The following is a 19,369-nucleotide window of genomic DNA, read 5'->3' as shown; positions in this document are numbered from 1 at the left end:
TGTGAGCATGGCCGGGTTGCTGTTGTGTGGGTGGACACACACGACGGTCCACATTCTGCCTTCCATGATCTCACCCCATGTGTATGCATGTCTGCACTGTGCAGATTCTAAGTGTCTGAGCATGCCCAGTGAGCAGCTGTGTAGATGGACACACAGTACAGTGCACACCGCACCCGTCTGCGTTGATACCCCATGTGCATGCCTGTTTCCCCTTCGCAACCGCCACGTCTGTGGCATGGCCGGGTTGCTGTTGTGTGGGTAGACACACACGACGGTCCACATTCTGCCTTCCATGATCTCACCCCATGTGTATGCATGTCTGCACTGTGCAGATTCTAAGTGTCTGAGCATGCCCAGTAAGCAGCTGTGTAGATGGACACACAGTACAGTGCACACCGCGCCCGTCTGCGTTGATACCCCGTGTGCATGCCTGTTTCCCCTTCGCAACCGCCACGTCTGTGGCATGGCCGGGTTGCTGTTGTGTGGGTGGACACACACGACGGTCCACATTCTGCCTTCCATGATTTCACCCCATGTGTATGCATGTCTGCACTGTGCAGATTCTAAGTGTCTGAGCATGCCCAGTAAGCAGCTGTGTAGATGGACACACAGTACAGTGCACACCGCCCGTCTGCGTTGATACCCCGTGAGCATGTCTGTCTCCCCTTCGCAACCGCTAGGTGTGAGGGCATGGCCAGTACACCATTTGGGGGTACACACTACAGTCAGCACCGATGTCTGCTACTAGGCGTGTAGCCATGGCCAATGACATCCTGCATAGCCATGGTGACCATCCAGGTGAGTCATATGTGGTTGTTATGCCACAATGGCTGCCTACATCGTGCACGCCGGATGCCCTCTCATAGGGTATACTGTATGTGGTGCATCCCGTATCCATGTCATGATGTACTGCTCCATAGTTAGTTGGTATTCCCGACTGCAGCACTACCATGTTACTGTACGCCCACCTTGGGATGGTAACATGCTGTGTGACTGCGCACTCTGTCTTCATTCCCTATCGGCTGCCTTGCCTCTGCAGATGATATCACCCACCTAGGGGTATGCCTCCTGACAGTGCTGTGCTCAGTAATCTCGGTAGCGCGTTCTGTAAATGCATCATGCTGCAGTGTGTTCATGTAGGTAGGCGTAGGTTCGACTCCCGGTCCTTCCCGGTGTGTGTGTGTGTGTGTGTGTGTGTGTGGGTGTGTGTGTTTCCAGCTGTCTCTGCAGATGGACATGCTTTTAGACGCTTCGCAACACATACCTTGGCTATTGTCAGCTATTCCCTTACGGATGATGTCACCCGCCTAGAAGTATGCCTCTGACAGCACTGTGCTCAGTAATCTCGGTAGCGCATTCTGTAAGTTCATCATGCTGCAGTGTGTTCATGTAGGTAGGCATAGATTCGACTCCCGGCCCTTCCCCGTGTGTGTGTGTGTGAGGTGTGTGTGTTTCCAGCTGCCTCTGGAGATGGACATGCTTTTAGACACTTCGCAACACATACCTTGGCTATTGTCAGCTATTCTCTTACGGATGATGTCACCCGCCAAGAAGTATGCCTCTGACAGCGCTGTGCTCAGTAATCTCGGTAGCGCGTTCTGTAAGTTCATCATGTTGCAGTGTGTTCATGTAGGTAGGCATAGGTTCAACTCCCGGCCCTTCCCCGTGTGTGTGTGAGGTGTGTGTGTGTGTGTTTCCAGCTGTCTCTGCAGATGGACATGCTTTTAGACACTTCGCAACACATACCTTGGCTATTGTCAGCTATTCCCTTACGGATGATGTCACCCGCCTAGAAGTATGCCTCTGACAGCACTGTGCTCAGTAATCCCAGTAGCGCGTTCTGTAAGTTCATCATGCTGCAGTGTGTTCATGTAGGTAGGTGTAGGTTCAACTCCCGGCCCTTCCCCGTGTGTGTGTGTGTGTGTTTCCAGCTGCCTCTGCAGATGGACATGCTTTTAGACGCTTCGCAACACATACCTTGGCTATTGTCAGCTATTCCCTTACAGATGATGTCACCCACCTAGAAGTATGCCTCTGACAGCGCTGTGCTCAGTAATCTCGGTAGCGCATTCTGTAAGTTCATCATGCTGTAGTGTGTTCATGTAGGTAGGCGTAGGTTCAACTCCCGGCCCTTCCCCGTGTGTGTGTGTTTCCAGCTGCCTCTGCAGATGGGCATGCTTTTAGACACTTCGCAACACATACCTTGGCTATTGTCAGCTATTCCCTTATGGATGATGTCACCCGCCTAGAAGTATGCCACTGACAGCGCAGTGCTCAGTAATCTTGGTAGCGCGTTCTGTAAGTTCATCATGCTGCAGTGTGTTCATGTAGGTAGGCGTAGATTCGACTCCCCACCCTTCATGGTGTGTGTTTCCAGCTGCCTCTGCAGATGGACATGCTTTTAGACGCTTCGCAACACATACCTTGGCTATTGTCAGCTATTCCCTTACGGATGATGTCACCCGCCTAGAAGTATGCCTCTGACAGCACTGTGCTCAGTAATCTCGGTAGCGCGTTCTGTAAGTTCATCATGCTGCAGTGTGTTCATGTAGGTAGGCGTAGGTTCGACTCCTGGCCCTTCCCCGTGTGTGTGTGTGAGGTGAGTGTGTGTGTGTGTGTGTGTTTCCAGCTGCCTCTGCAGATGGACATGCTTTTAGACACTTCGCAACACATACCTTGGCTATTGTCAGCAATTCCCTTACGGATGATGTCACCCGCCTAGACGTATGCCTCTGACAGCGCTGTGCTCAGTAATCTCGGTAGCGCGTTCTGTAAGTTCATCATGCTGCAGTGTGTTCATGTAGGTTCGACTCCCGGCCCTTCCCCGTGTGTGTGTGAGGTGTGTGTGTGTGTGTGTGTGTGTGTGTGTGTGTGTGTGTTTCCAGCTGCCTCTGCAGATGGACATGCTTTTAGACGCTTCGCAACACATACCTTGGCTATTGTCAGCTATTCCCTTACGGATGATGTCACCCGCCTAGAAGTATGCCTCTGACAGCGCTATGCTCAGTAATCTCAGTAGCGTGTTCTGTAAGTTCATCATGCTGCAGTGTGTTCATGTAGGTAGGTGTAGATTCGACTCCCGGCCCTTCCCCGTGTGTGTGTGAGGTGTGTGTGTTTGTGTGTTTCCAGCTGCCTCTGCAGATAGACATGCTTTCAGACACTTCGCAACACATACCTTGGCTATTGTCAGCTATTCCCTTACAGATGATGTCACCCGCCTAGAAGTATGCCTCTGACAGCACTGTGCTCAGTAATCTCAGTAGCGCTTTCTGTAAATTCCTCATGCTGCAGTGTGTTCATGTAGGTAGGCGTAGGTTCGACTCCCGGCTCTTCCCCGTGTGTGTGTGAGGTGTGTGTGTGTGTTTCCAGCTGCCTCTGCAGATGGACATGCTTTTAGACGCTTCGCAACACATACCTTGGCTATTGTCAGCTATTCCCTTACGGATGATGTCACCCGCCTAGAAGTATGCCTCTGACAGCACTGTGCTCAGTAATCTCGGTAGCGCGTTCTGTAAGTTCATCATGCTGTAGTGTGTTCATGTAGGTAGGCATAGGTTCGACTCCCGGCCCTTCCCTGTGTGTGTGTGTGAGGTGTGTGTGTGTTTCCAGCTGCCTCTGCAGATGGACATGCTTTTAGACGCTTCGCAACACATACCTTGGCTATTGTCAGCTATTCCCTTACGGATGATGTCACCCGCCTAGAAGTATGCCTCTGACAGCGCTGTGCTCAGTAATCTCGGTAGCGCGTTCTGTAAGTTCATCATGCTGCAGTGTGTTCATGTAGGTAGGCATAGGTTCAACTCCCGGCCCTTCCCTGTGTGTGTGTGTTTCCAGCTGCCTCTGCAGATGGACATGCTTTTAGACGCTTCGCAACACATACCTTGGCTATTGTCAGCTATTCCCTTACGGATGATGTCACCCGCCTAGAAGTATGCCTCTGACAGCACTGTGCTCAGTAATCTCGGTAGCGCGTTCTGTAAGTTCATCATGCTGCAGTGTGTTCATGTAGGTAGGCGTAGGTTCAACTCCTGGCCCTTCCCCGTGTGTGTGTGTGTGTGAGGTGTGTGTGTGTGTTTCCAGCTGCCTCTGCAGATGGACATGCTTTTAGACACTTCACAACACATACCTTGGCTATTGTCAGCTATTCCCTTACGGATGATGTCACCCGCCTAGAAGTATGCCTCTGACAGCGCTGTGCTCAGTAATCTCGGTAGCTCATTCTGTAAGTTCATCATGCTGCAGTGTGTTCATGTAGGTTCGACTCCCGGCCCTTCCCCGTGTGTGTGTGAGGTGTGTGTGTGTGTGTGTTTCCAGCTGCCTCTGCAGATGGACATGCTTTTAGACGCTTCGCAACACATACCTTGGCTATTGTCAGCTATTCCCTTACGGATGATGTCACCCACCTAGAAGTATGCCTCTGACAGCGCTATGCTCAGTAATCTCGGTAGCGTGTTCTGTAAGTTCATCATGCTGCAGTGTGTTCATGTAGGTAGGCGTAGGTTCGACTCCCGGCCCTTCCCTGTGTGTGTGTGAGGTGTGTGTGTTTGTGTGTTTCCAGCTGCCTCTGCAGATAGACATGCTTTTAGACACTTCGCAACACATACCTTGGCTATTGTCAGCTATTCCCTTACAGATGATGTCACCCACCTAGAAGTATGCCTCTGACAGCACTGTGCTCAGTAATCTCGGTAGCGCTTTCTGTAAGTTCCTCATGCTGCAGTGTGTTCATGTAGGTAGGCGTAGGTTCGACTCCCGGCTCTTCCCCGTGTGTGTGTGTGAGGTGTGTGTGTGTGTGTGTGTTTCCAGCTGCCTCTGCAGATGGACATGCTTTTAGACGCTTCGCAACACATACCTTGGCTATTGTCAGCTATTCCCTTACGGATGATGTCACCCGCCTAGAAGTATGCCTCTGACAGCACTGTGCTCAGTAATCTCGGTAGCGCGTTCTGTAAGTTCATCATGCTGCAGTGTGTTCATGTAGGTAGGCGTAGGTTCGACTCCCAGCCCTTCCCCGTGTGAGGTGTGTGTGTGTGTTTCCAGCTGCCTCTGCAGATGGATATGCTTTTAGACGCTTCGCAACACATACCTTGGCTATTGTCAGCTATTCCCTTACAGATGATGTCACCCGCCTAGAAGTATGCCTCTGACAGCACTGTGCTCAGTAATCTCTGTAGCGCGTTCTGTAAGTTCATCATGCTGCAGTGTGTTCATGTAGGTAGGTGTAGGTTCGACTCCCGGCCCTTCCCCATGTGTGTGTGTGTGTGTTTCCAGCTGCCTCTGCAGATGGACATGCTTTTAGACGCTTCGCAACACATACCTTGGCTATTGTCAGCTATTCCCTTGCGGATGACGTCACCCGCCTAAAAGTATGCCTCTGACAGCGCTGTGCTCAGTAATCTCGGTAGCAAGTTCTGTAAGTTCATCATGCTGTAGTGTGTTCAAGTAGGTAGGTGTAGGTTCGACTCCCTGCCCTTCCCTGTGTGTGTGTGTGAGGTGTGTGTGTGTTTCCAGCTGCCTCTGCAAATAGACATGCTTTTAGACACTTCGCAACACATACCTTGGCTATTGTCAGCTATTCCCTTACGGATGATGTCACCCGCCTAGAAGTATGCCTCTGACAGCACTGTGCTCAGTTATCTCTGTAGCGCGTTCTGTAAGTTCATCATGCTGCAGTGTGTTCATGTAGGTAGGTGTAGGTTCGACTCCCGGCCCTTCCCCATGTGTGGGTGAGGTGTGTGTGTGTTTCCAGCTGCCTCTGCAGATGGACATGCTTTTAGATGCTTCGCAACACATACCTTGGCTATTGTCAGCTATTCCCTTACGGATTATGTCACCCGCCTAGAAGTATGCCTCTGACAGCGCTGTGCTCAATAATCTCGGTAGCGCGTTCTGTAAGTTCATCATGCTGTTGTGTGTTCATGTAGGTAGGTGTAGGTTCGACTCCCTGCCCTTCCCTGTGTGTGTGTGTGAGGTGTGTGTGTGTTTCCAGCTGCCTCTGCAAATAGACATGCTTTTAGACGCTTCGCAACACATACCTTGGCTATTTTCAGCTATTCCCTTACGGATGATGTCACCCGCCTAGAAGTATGCCTCTGACAGCACTGTGCTCAGTAATCTCTGTAGCGCGTTCTGTAAGTTCATCATGCTGCAGTGTGTTCATGTAGGTAGGTATAGGTTCGACTCCCGGCCCTTCCCTGTGTGTGTGTGTGTGTGTTTCCAGCTGCTTCTGCAGATGGACATGCTTTTAGACGCTTCGCAACACATACCTTGGCTATTGTCAGCTATTCCCTTACGGATGATGTCACCCGCCTAGAAGTATGCCTCTGATAGCACTGTGCTCAGTAATCTCGGTAGCGCGTTCTGTAAGTTCATCATGCTGCAGTGTGTTCATGTAGGTAGGCATAGATTCGACTCCCGGCCCTTCCCCGTGTGTGTGTGTGAGGTGTGTGTGTTTCCAGCTGCCTCTGGAGATGGACATGCTTTTAGACACTTCGCAACACATACCTTGGCTATTGTCAGCTATTCCCTTACGGATGATGTCACCCGCCTAGAAGTATGCCTCTGACAGCGCTGTGCTCAGTAATCTCGGTAGCGCGTTCTGTAAGTTCATCATGCTGCAGTGTGTTCATGTAGGTCGGCGTAGGTTCGATTCCTGGCCCTTCCCCGTGTGAGGTGTGTGTGTGTGTGTGTGTGTGTTTCCAGCTGCCTCTGCAGATGGATATGCTTTTAGACACTTCGCAACACATACCTTGGCTATTGTCAGCTATTCCCTTACGGATGATGTCACCCTCCTAGAAGTATGCCTCTGACAGCACTGTGCTCAGTAATCTCGGTAGCGCGTTCTGTAAGTTCATCATGCTGCAGTGTGTTCATGTAGGTTCGACTCCCGGCCCTTCCCCGTGTGTGTGTGTGTGTGTTTCCAGCTGCCTCTGCAGATGGACATGCTTTTAGACGCTTCGCAACACATACCTTGGCTATTGTCAGCTATTCCTTTGCGGATGATGTCACCCGCCTAGAAGTATGCCTCTGACAGCGCTATGCTCAGTAATCTCGGTAGCGTGTTCTGTAAATTCATCATGCTGCAGTGTGTTCATGTAGGTAGGCGTAAGTTCGACTCCCGGCCCTTCCCCATGTGTGTGTGAGGTGTGTGTGTTTGTGTGTTTCCAGCTGCCTCTGCAGATAGACATGCTTTTAGACACTTCGCAACACATACCTTGGCTATTGTCAGCTATTCCCTTACAGATGATGTCACCCACCTAGAAGTATGCCTCTGACAGCACTGTGCTCAGTAATCTCGGTAGTGCTTTCTGTAAGTTCATCATGCTGCAGTGTGTTCGTGTAGGTAGGCATAGGTTCGACTCCTGGCTCTTCCCCGTGTGTGTGTGAGGTGTGTGTGTTTCCAGCTGCCTCTGCAGATGGACATGCTTTTAGACGCTTCGCAACACATACCTTGGCTATTGTCAGCTATTCCCTTACGGATGATGTCACCCGCCTAGAAGTATGCCTCTGACAGCACTGTGCTCAGTAATGTCGGTAGCGCGTTCTGTAAGTTCATCATGCTGCAGTGTGTTCATGTAGGTAGGCGTAGGTTCGACTCCCAGCCCTTCCCCGTGTGAGGTGTGTGTGTGTGTTTCCAGCTGCCTCTGCAGATGGACATGCTTTTAGATGCTTCGCAACACATACCTTGGCTATTGTCATCTATTCCCTTACGGATGATGTCACCCGCCTAGAAGTATGCCTCTGACAGCACTGTGCTCAGTAATCTCTGTAGCGCGTTCTGTAAGTTCATTTTGCTGTAGTGTGTTCATATAGGTAGGTGTAGGTTCGACTCCCGGCCCTTCCCCATGTGTGTGTGAGGTGTGTGTGTGTTTCCAGCTGCCTCTGCAGATGGACATGCTTTTAGACGCTTCGCAACACATACCTTGGCTATTGTCAGCTATTCCCTTACGGATGATGTCACCCGCCTAGAAGTATGCCTCTGACAGCGCTGTGCTCAGTAATCTCGGTAGCGCGTTCTGTAAGTTCATCATGCTGTAGTGTGTTCATGTAGGTAGGTGTAGGTTCGACTCCCTGCCCTTTCCTGTGTGTGTGTGTGTGTGAGGTGTGTGTGTGTTTCCAGCTGCCTCTGCAGATGGATATGCTTTTAGACGCTTCGCAACACATACCTTGGCAATTGTCAGCTATTCCCTTACGGATGATGTCACCCACCTAGAAGTATGCCTCTGACAGCACTTTGCTCAGTAATCTCAGTAGCGCATTCTGTAAGTTCATCATGCTGTAGTGTGTTCATGTAGGTAGGCATAGGTTCGACTCCCGGCCCTTCCCCGTGTGGGTGTGTGTGTTTCCAGCTGCTTCTGCAGATGGACATGCTTTTAGATGCTTCGCAACACATACCTTGGCTATTGTCAGCTATTCCCTTACGGATGATGTCACCCGCCTAGAAGTATGCCTCTGACAGCACTGTACTCAGTAAGCTCGGTAGCGCGTTCTGTAAGTTCATCATGCTGTAGTGTGTTCGTGTAGGTAGGTGTAAGTTCGACTCCAGGCCCTTCCCCGTGTGTGTGTGTGAGGTGTGTGTGTGTGTGTGTGTGTGTTTCCAGCTGCTTCTGCAGATGGACATGCTTTTAGACGCTTCACAACACATACCATGGCTATTGTCAGCTATTCCCTTACGGATGATGTCACCCGCCTAGAAGTATGCCTCTGACAGCACTGTGCTCAGTAATCTCGGTAGCGCATTCTGTAAGTTCGTCATGCTGTAGTGTGTTCATGTAAGTAGGTGTAGGTTCGACTCCCGGCCCTTCCCCGTGTTTGTGTGTGTGTGTGTGTGTGTGTGGGGTGTGTGTGTTCACAGCTGCCCCAGTAGAGTGTAGTTATTTTAGATGCTTGGCAACACATACCTTGGCTATCGGCGGCTATTCCTTTACGGATGTTGTCACCCACCTGGACGTGTGCCTCTGACGGTGCTGTGTTCAGTGGTCCATGTAGCGCATTCCATACCTGTGTCATACTGTTGTGCGGTTGGGTATGTGGGGGTGTGGTCAATCCCCATGCCTGCCAGCTGTGTCTGTGTGTCTATGCTCCCAGCCGCATGGGTTCATAGGGTATGGCTTTAGAGTTTCCGCAGAACACTTATATCCTGCCGCCATCTCTGTGTTTGTGGATGGTGAGACGCAGCTCATGGACTGCCTGTGTGCCTGCTGTGGTTGGCGACCTCCGTAGCGTGTTCTCCACGTGCGCCCTGCTGTGGTGTGGTGGGGTGGTGCTGTGTACGTTACACTCACGGCCTTGCCACATGTGTCCGTCTGTCTCTCTCTCGTTGTATATATACATACCTATGTTGTGCCCATAGCGCTGCTCTTGCATGGACAGCTGTCTGTCCCATGTATCGCATATTTGCACGGCTGACACATAGAACTGTGGTACAATGCATATCCGCTCATTGTCCATGCAACGTCCGTATTCCAGAATGCCCTAGAGACATCGGCTGGATATCGTGGCAGACAGCTATCCTTGCTGTACTGACACTGTACCCATACACGCCATAAACCTTGTGTATAATTGCCTGTTTATAGGTTCATAGGTTCATAGGTTCATACTAGGCTATCTGCCCGTGGGCATTTACAAGCCTAGCCCATCGTTTTGTGGCTTACGCCACCCCTTTAGTATGGGGAACTATACCCATTATTTTGCTGTGCCTCTGTCGAGCAGTGACACTGAGGTAATCCCTGGGGTATATCTGCGATCTCCCATACGGCGACCTCCGTAGCGTGTTCTCTTATGGTGTGTGTATGTCTATCTGAGCTGTATGCATGGTCGTGTGTGTGTCCCGCTATAGCCGTCTGTGCAGGTGTCGCCACTATGGGTAATCCTTGTAGACCGCTGTTTCATGTGCACTTCAGCACATACCTGCAGACCGTACTACCCCTCCTACGGCAGCGGCCTTAGATCGACCACTGCCCTAGGCTATAGGGCTCCATGGCACCCACCACCACAACACATGCTGCCCCCATCCTGGTGTACCTACATGACATACCTACTAGAAAGGTGGCCCTACTAGTGTGGCGCCCTAGGCAGCCGCAGGATTGGCGTATGCCTACGGCCGGCTATGAGCACATCACAAGGCATACGTTTACATTCAGTGTTTTACAAAGGCTAGGTTATAATACCAGAGGGGGGGACCTCATCAACTATGCTTTAGAATGCAGATTGAGATGGATTATTAGGTGGAGAGTTGACCACACACCAGGGCTGAATGATGAAACACTGATTAAGCCTCTTTTGAGAAGCAGGTGGCTTAAACCCAAGTAACAGGAATGTAGTTTAGGTACAGATATACAGTTAACACACATTAGTCCACTCTTTCAGTTGTTTACCACTGTATTACATTGATATGATCTACATATCTTCTATATATATTGTTAGATCTTTGATTGATGAGTATTAGGCATATACAATATCATATAATACATGTTTTAATAGGATGTTTTTGGAGATGTTAATATATGTGTGTGTAGTTAACATTGCGTCTGCGCTTTATATGCTGTGGTTAATTGTTCATTGTTTGCTGAGAAATTGACCAATGAAAGTGTAAGGAGGGATATTTAAAGCCTGGATGCTTTTATGTTATGTGTAAGTCTGATGGAGCCTACGGGTGAAAGCGCTTACTTGTCTATGAAGGAACCTTTGTATACCATTTGGGCACTGTCCTGGACAATTTCTACGTTGACTGTTTCATCTACCTATGTGTTTTTTGGATTGTGTGCCATAAGGTGCCAGCGGTTATTTTATGTTGATTAGGTGTATTCCATGGTCAATTGACATTAATCCTATTAATTCATTGAAGGATGTTCTTTATAAGTGGGAACGCCATAGTTTAACCATCCTATGACCTTCCTAGTTGACGTTGTTGGTGTGCCATTAGTATGTGTTCCACAGGTCGCCCATTTGTTCCACAGTATGGAAGCGAGTGATCCCCATTTTGGTGCTGGCAGATTGAGTGCTGTGTACGCCGGTATTCGCACGGTGGTCTGACTTTGTATGGGGAGTGTCTACTGTAGTCCCTATCTGTATTTCCTGTGTTATGCCTTACTGCAGCTGTGTAATTCCACCAGGTTTCCAGTTATGGGTGCCATCTTGGTCGTACGCTTGTCCATCCATGGGAATTGCCTACTGGACACTGGTATAGGGCTGTACACATTTCACACCTGCATTTAGCATTATCCGGTGGATGCTTTGCATTATTAGTGGGGAGTAAGGCATGTGCTATACCCACATCCCTCCCACGGGGCGGGACAACAGATTATCTGCCAAACAACACCGAGCCCCATTTCTGCATACCCAGGATCCCATGGCTGCAACCCTCGACGGTACCCATTACACCTCCTTCATGTGTGCGGGACTGAGATGGGGACGCACTTCTATGGACTCGACAATCTGGGGATTTCTGTTCATATGTCCTGCATTTCATGGACACTTGTCATCAACCTTAAACACGCTGGTGGTGCATATGTCTAGCTGTGCTGTAGTCACGGCTGTCACTTCTTCTGGGTCGATCGCAGCTGGTTGATATTGCATACGGATCAATTTTTGGGGTCCTACAATGGACACCAATGTGCATATGTAAAGTGTAGAACTTGTTGGACTGTGTCCATCTGGCCAGTGGTTTTGACTGCTGCTGTATGTTCTCCAATCGCGGATGTCTGTTTGACTACCCATATTATTAGTGCTACGAAAACCAAGTTTTTCAAAAATGAACCCAAATGGTGTAAATCCAATGATGCAAGTTAGCAACTGCTTTAAATAATCCTCAGAAGTCCCAATAGGAAATATTCGCCACTTTATTGTAAAAATAACACCACCAAAACATGTAGATCACGAGCGCTTTCGCCCGGTCTTACCGGGCTTTTTCAAGTGTAATTAGCTAAACCAATAACTCTAGCTTTTATAGCGCAAGTGTATTCTGTTAATTGGCTAATTGATTAAAATATCACCATATTATAAATAAATTAAATCCACTTCTACAAGCATTAAAGAGACAAATACATATTTAAAAATGCTCGACACAATAAATGCATTGTTAAAATGTATGTATAAAACTTATATGAATTCAAACAAAATTCATTCTTTATGTTAAAAGTTGTTTGTGAACCATTTGAACCAAATAAAACATCAGTACCATGGTGATATTTTAATCAATTAGTTCTATAAAAGCTTGAGTTATTGGTTTAGCTAATTACACTTGAAAAAGCCCGGTAAGACCGGACGAAAGCACTCGTGATCTACTTGTTTTGGTAGTGTTATTTTGACAATAAAGTGGCGAATCTTTCCTATTGGGACTTCTGAGGATTATTTAAAGCAGTTGCTAACTTGCATCTTTGGATTTACACCATTTGGGTTCATTTTTGAAACACTTGGTTTTCGTAGCACTACATTGTGTTTGCTTGGTGCTCTCGGTTTAGGACCTGGTGGGTCCTTTTCCTAGCTTATTCTTGGTAAACTGTTCCTTTCTTCTTACCCATATTATGTATTACTTGGCCTATCTATATCCATGTTCCAGTAAGTGGAAATACAGCAAACCCTGAGTTCTGGTCATCTTCATAAAAGACATTCTTGAACATAAACCATGCCAAGACAGACGATGACAAAAACGATACACTCCACAGTCATAGGATACTGAGCTCTTTCACCCACTAACATGGGGCAACGTCAGAGTACGAGATACATTAGATAGTCGTCCCTTATATACTTCCTTCAGAGTCAGTTTAAAGTCAACTAATTAATAGACTTGCTCATAGTTCAGTGGACCGTGCTCCAAGTCTTGATAATAAAGTGACATGTAGAACTCAGTGTTGCATACATTACTGAATGGAAACAATGATACAACAATGATGTGTTAATATAAATACAATATTGGTCAATACCATCAGTATATTGAAACATAGTTGATAATTGTTGTGAGTAAACCTTAGAATGTAGTGTGTTGGTAATGCTTTTGTATATCAATGTGTATAATTGTTGCATTAAGATTCCAAATCATGGAATAAATAAGTACAATTACATGCATATATTGTATAAATATGAATGTAAATAAGGGTCACAATGTTAAATATGAATATGACTGTATTATTACTATATCAATATGATATGGACTAAACTGTAGTTGTTTACATCTTGTTTTCAGGTGACCAATCTATGTCCATCGTCATATATATGGGCCGGACTGCTGTGTGTAGATATATACATGTGAACCCCTCGTTTCATACCTTGCTTTGTTACTGTCTGTGGATTACCTGTGTACACACATCAATTACCATGCCGTACCTTTCCACTGTACAGGTTCGGGCATGGTGTACGGCTGGTTGGCCCTTAATGTTGCTGTGTGTTACATTGACCTGTGTCTATCTGGCAATTCGCTGGCGTGTCATGTGAGACCGTCTTGCTTCTATGGGACATGATCCCGTAATTGTGACGTGCTTCCACTGGCCATATATTTCTTTGTCGTCTGTGATCTGTGTGTAACCTGTCCTTTCAGGACACTTTCTATTGTTGTTCTTCTTTGGTTACATATATGAGTACTTTGGTATGTTGTGCTATTATTGTGTGTGGAGCATTTCTCCACGGGCCTCTGCTGACACTGGACATATATCCAGCTAGCCTAGCCCGGTCAACATGTGTGAGCCCACTGAACACTTTTCGTACGGGGGCACCTTCTGACAAGTGGGTCGAGTTACAGATGCATAACCGTCGTCTATCCATACTACTAACGCACACGTTATTCTATCCACATTCTATGTTTGTCTTATCACATAGCGTGTGTTTCTCACTATTTCTAACGGTACTTTACATGGCATTGCCCGATTCCACACTTTCAGGGGCTGACAGTTTTGAGACATGTATGATTGACGTGGAGGACATGGCCTTAACATTCCCTGCTGTGAGCGGATCACACACGCACACGAGCACTTGCATTTCCTAATTGTGGGTTACGCGCAGGCGCACATGCATATCCATATTCTGGTTACATATGTTTACTGGGTCTGTGTGGTTACGTGGCCTGTGTTAGTTGTGACTGTTCTGGTAACATATCTCTGATCCGGTTGACGGACGTGTGCGGAACGCACTTTCACCTTTACACATGTAACAGTCTTTGCGGCATGGACGCATTACGTACACGTGCACATTTATATGTTCTATAGTCGTAATTCAAACGGGACTGCATTCACGTTTGCTGGTTACTGTGACCACTACACGTTAGCTGTTCGGTCTCATTTACATGCATACCCATGGTACTTAGCTAAATTTACATATCCCCCCGCCCCACCCCCCCGCACTCACGTACGTCACAGGCATCCATTCTCCTGCTGGGAAAGGTGCGGTACTACATGTTAAACATTCCTCATTCCCTCCCGCTCATGGCCCAGGTTGCATATGTCGTGACCGCAGGGATATTCAGATCACAGGGGCTTATATCCCCTACGCATACAGGCCTTCGATTGTCAGGGTGTTCCTGTGGTGCTTTGGGGTCTGGTCTTGTCCGCCTAGTGTACGGAACTGCCCTGACCGTGTACGAATGTCAGACGAGTCACATGGGCACGGTTTGTCTGTGTCTATGATACCATCTCCCCCCCCATTATTCCTAACCATGTGCGCTGATTGGCCGGCATGCCCGTTGTAGATCTTGTTATAGTAATTGCACACGGTCTGGTCGAACGGACCTATTTCCATTACTAAACCTCGGTATTTATAACCTGTATCGCTATATTACATGGGTTTAACATTGCGTGACGGCTTCCACCGAGCCACGGACATGTCCGTTGCTTAGTTTGGGGCAGTCCCGCTCTGCTACACACATTTAACATTGCGGAACAGGTTGTACAGCTCAGCAACGGGGACATTGGGCTCTCCGTCGCTGTTTAGTATTGAGTCGCTATGTTGACATTATTTCACATAGCGTGACAGTGTCGACATTGGTTACGGACATCTCGCGCAGTACGTCCGCACCATCGCAGGTGCCGTATGTCTGCTTTGGGCGGCGGACAGGCATTATGCTGTGCCATTATGTCTGGGAATATATGGTTTCTTTCCATAGATGATATAGCATACTAGCAATGACCCGCGTCTGGGTGTGGGTACTGTAGGTGTGGCCTTAGGTCAGGTGGTGCCCTAGGCAAAAGGACTCCATGGTGCCCCCACCACATCACCCGCTACCCCCATCCTGGTCTACCTACACCAAATAAAGGCTGGAAAGGTGCCCCTAGCAGAGCGTCGCCCTAGGCAGCTGCCTACTTGGCCTATGCCTAAGGCCGGCTATGTGTGTGGTCCCTCGGGCGTCGGCCTCGGGAACGCACCACGTCTGCCATGGGTATGTCTAGCATCACCCACATCCAGGCGTGGTTTATTGCTATGATGTTCCATGTGTACGGACACGTGTGTTTGGACAACATACATTAGCTTCTGCTATTGGCATACAATGCTGTGGGTGGTGCCGGTTACCATACATATGGCTTTCTCAGAAGCCAACTTCACACTTCTAAACACTAGTGTGGTCTCCTTTAAGGCCCCTGAGCCAGTGGTAAACATTACTCAAGCCACTGAATCATTTACATATGCCTTCTACCAGCACCTACAGGACTGCATGGATCATGCAATCCCTTACACAACTGTGACTCTTTGTATCAAAGCCAAGCATCCAGTCTGGTGTACCTCAGCCATACACATGCTCTACAACAAAAGGAGGTAGCTACTACAAGACTGAGCAGAATCCTTGTAAGGTATGACACCCTTGCTCATTATATGTGAAGGACTACAAGCTCTCATGACATCATCCAGGGCAAATCCGACAGATATATCACCAAGGACTTGACAGACAATCATACGGCCTTCTTTAGCTATGTTGGACACCTGGGAGGACACTCCCAGATATGCTCGGACTTGGTTCAGAATGATGTGAAGTTCACTGAACCTACACACATTGCCAACATACTGGCTGACAGGTTCGGTGCAAACATCTCCCCCACCTCCCCCCCACATGGAGAGATATCTGTACCAGAGGATTGTGGCCCCCGAAACATCTGTAACGCACAGGTGGGAAATACTCTCTCCAAGGCAGTAAACACAGCATCCATGGGACCAGATGGTGTCCCGGCTGTGTACTCCACGACCTCAATGAGGAATTAGACCCACAGTTAGGACAGCTGTTTAATCTTAGCCTCACCTCAGGTAACGTACCCAAGTTGTGGCGCAAGGCGACTGTAGTCCCACTTCACAGGGGCGGTGCCTACACTGACCCTGGTAATTACCGTCGCATTAGCTTGACAAGCCTTATCTGCAAAGCCATGGAGAAGGATCATAATGGAACTCATAGATGAAGACATAGGGGACTTGCATACTTTGCATCAAACCCAGTTTGGCTTGGTCAAAGGCAGATCATGCATTTTAAACTTGGTTGACTTTTTAGGGACAGTCACCGAGGCCATTGATGAGGGTCAGACAGTCCATACAGCCTACCTCGACCTGGCAAAGGCCTTCAACACAATACCCCCCTCAGGTATCATTGATAAACCCATCGGCTTGGATGTGAACCTGTACATCACAGGATGGGTTGCAAACTGGCTAGGTGACAGAACCCACACGGTCATAGTTGCTGGCACCATGTCAGACTCACAGCCGGTCACAGGCGGTGTCCCACGGGGCTCAGTCCTGGGTCCACTCTTTTTCAGCATCTACATTTCCAAAGTACAAGCAAACACAGGGGGGTTATGGCTGTCAATGTTTGCAGATGACTGCGAACTGGGTGCCATAGTGGGACGCACATCTGACACAGATATCCTTCAGAAGGGCCTCACAGATATGGATATCTGGTGCCAGGGACATGGCCTACAGCTAAATGCCGGGAAATGCATAGTCATACCCTTCGGGAAGAACAAGGTTACCCCTAGCTGCCATATAGGTGGCAATCCACTGAGCACAGAGGGAGTTACCAGGGATCTGGGGACCCAGGTTGTCAGTAACCGTTCGTTCGACACACACGTTGCTAACGTAGTTAGGTAGACCTTCTACATTCCCCACCTGATCATGCAGGGATTCACATCTAGATCTGGGGAGGTCATCGTCTCCTTGTACTCATCACTCATTAGACCTATGATTGAGTACAATGCCCTGTTCGGATGGTATCTGACCCGACACCTGCAGCAGCTGGGAAGGCCCCATAAGTTCATCGTCAAACGGATGCAGGGTCTCAGGAATATGTGTTATGCTGCCCAACTGAAAGGACTCCTGCTCCATTCAGTCACATACCACTTGCTCAGTGGTGACCTGTGCCTGACATACAAGGCCATGTCGACCCATATTTGATGACTATGCTTCACCTAATGAATCTACATCCCTCAGAACCACAGGGGCAGGTGACGTGAACCTTGACACGGTCATTAATAGACTGTGCTGGAGGGACAGATTCATCGCCCAGACACTCACTATGCTGTGGAACAACATCCCAGTACATGTGAGGCAGGGCACCTCGCTGGCCTTGTTTGAGGGGGATCTTGACCAATGGATGTGAGATTGCAGATATACCCCAGGGATTACTTCAATGTCACTGCTTGACAGAGGTACAGCAATATAATAGGCATTGTTTTCTTCGAACTGGAGGGGTGGCAAAGGCAACATAACTATGGGCTAGGGTTATAGCTGCCCTTGGGCGGATAGCCTACTATGTACCTATGGACCTATGAACCTATGTTCATAGTTTGTCCCATTCACACTTGTCTATCCCCTGTCCTCATTCGTATGTGTATATTTCTGTGGCACATGATTGAACTATGTATTACCTGCAGGTATGCTGTGTACAGTGCACATACGTCACGGTTGATTACATTGTATCTGTGTACCTACCTCTGTGATACTGAGGACTACCACACATCCTTCACAGCATTACATGCATATGTCCATACTATTATTCGTTGGCCTGTGGGGGGTTGTCAGGGCAACGGTTACACGTGTCCCTGTTTGTGCACGCATCATGGTGGTCTTTGACCAGCCTCCGTTGCTATCATGGGATGGACGGTGGTGTTGGTGTGTGTTTGGGTTGTGTTTCCACTGCCAGTACATCTGTGGGGGGTGGGGTTGGCACATGTTCCTCTTTGCAGGGAGCCCCATCCTGGACATTTGTGTCATGCATCAACACTTGGCACGTGCCATATGTCCTGTGATATTCCCACAGTCGTGTATGCCTTCCTGCATTACTACTGCGTGTTACTGGCAGTTTGTATCTGGTACGCATGGCTATTATGTTGGATAGCTTAGCCTATTCCCATGCTATGACATACCCATTCATCCAGGCATATACATGTTATTCCATCCTTTGCATTGGCCGTGGGTGTTTGGCCATCCGGCAACGCTATTCTCAACGTGTGATGTCCCACCTTCACCTTCTGTGCATGTGGCACCCTGTTGGGGCGTCCTGCTTGGTGGGCAGATGTTCCACCATATGTGTTGTGTTTGACATGTCTGCATAGCTAATCATCAGTACGGTGGCTGAACATACTGCCTTGTCCAGATGTGTACAGTTATGGACACCGTGGCGTGTGAACGCCTATGGGGTTTCGACAGGTCCATACCACATGCGGGATGTACACATTCTGCCGACACATTCACATGCAGCCATTTGGATATCAGTACCTGAGGTGGGATGTTGACATGTGGGGTACATATTTGCCTGCTTGGCACTGCCTAGGACAATACTTCATACTACATTTGAGGTATACCCATTGTGTGTAGGTGTGCAGCTGCGCAAGGCTGCTAGCTGGGTATGGTGCACGGTCGTACATGGGTGCGGGTTACGTGCTATGACGGGGCTGTTGTGTATTACATTTGCATGCATGGGTTCTGCTTCTGGATATTACGCTTCGGCATACACCGTCCTATGTGTATGCGACGGGCACGTTGCTGGGTGTAGTACATGTTGCTATGCACATGTTTGTCTGTGTTTATGGTATCTGGTTTCCTTCTGGTTTTTATATCGACACGGCTGCCTGGCTGTGTACTCTCACTACTGCTGGTGACCATGCCCATGGGGCTACTTGTGTGTAGGTATGGCGCGCTGACATGCTGCGGTACACCTTCACTGGGTATGCCCACTGACAGTGCATTGCGTGACTGACACGGTATTACGCGTATCCTTTGTTCCTTGCACGGGTACAATTTGGACTTCGTGGGTTATTGTTTGGTTCTCTGTTTTGTGTGAACGGGTACTATGTTGCATACTCTGCGTACGTTTCATTATCCACGGACCCTGGCTGGTGCGGTTACTATTGCAGGCGGCCTGTGACAGTCAGCACTTTAGGTTGCTCATCGCCTGCCGGCTTGGCCA

General features: G+C 48.6%; 1 protein-coding gene across 1 annotated transcript in view; it reads left to right on the top strand.

Moving 5' to 3' along the window:
• The window catches only part of LOC122792777 (atrial natriuretic peptide receptor 1-like), a 1,260,614-nt gene that overhangs the window by 173,098 nt on the left and 1,068,147 nt on the right, over window positions 1-19,369 (top strand). The window lies entirely within an intron of this gene.

Source organism: Protopterus annectens, chromosome 2.part0, assembly GCF_019279795.1.
Source record: "Protopterus annectens isolate FY-2018-M chromosome 2.part0, PAN1.0, whole genome shotgun sequence".
NCBI classification, from domain to species: Eukaryota; Metazoa; Chordata; order Ceratodontiformes; family Protopteridae; genus Protopterus; species Protopterus annectens.
The sequence above is the reverse complement of the archived record's forward strand: the minus strand, read 5'-3'. Positions and strand labels throughout refer to the sequence as shown.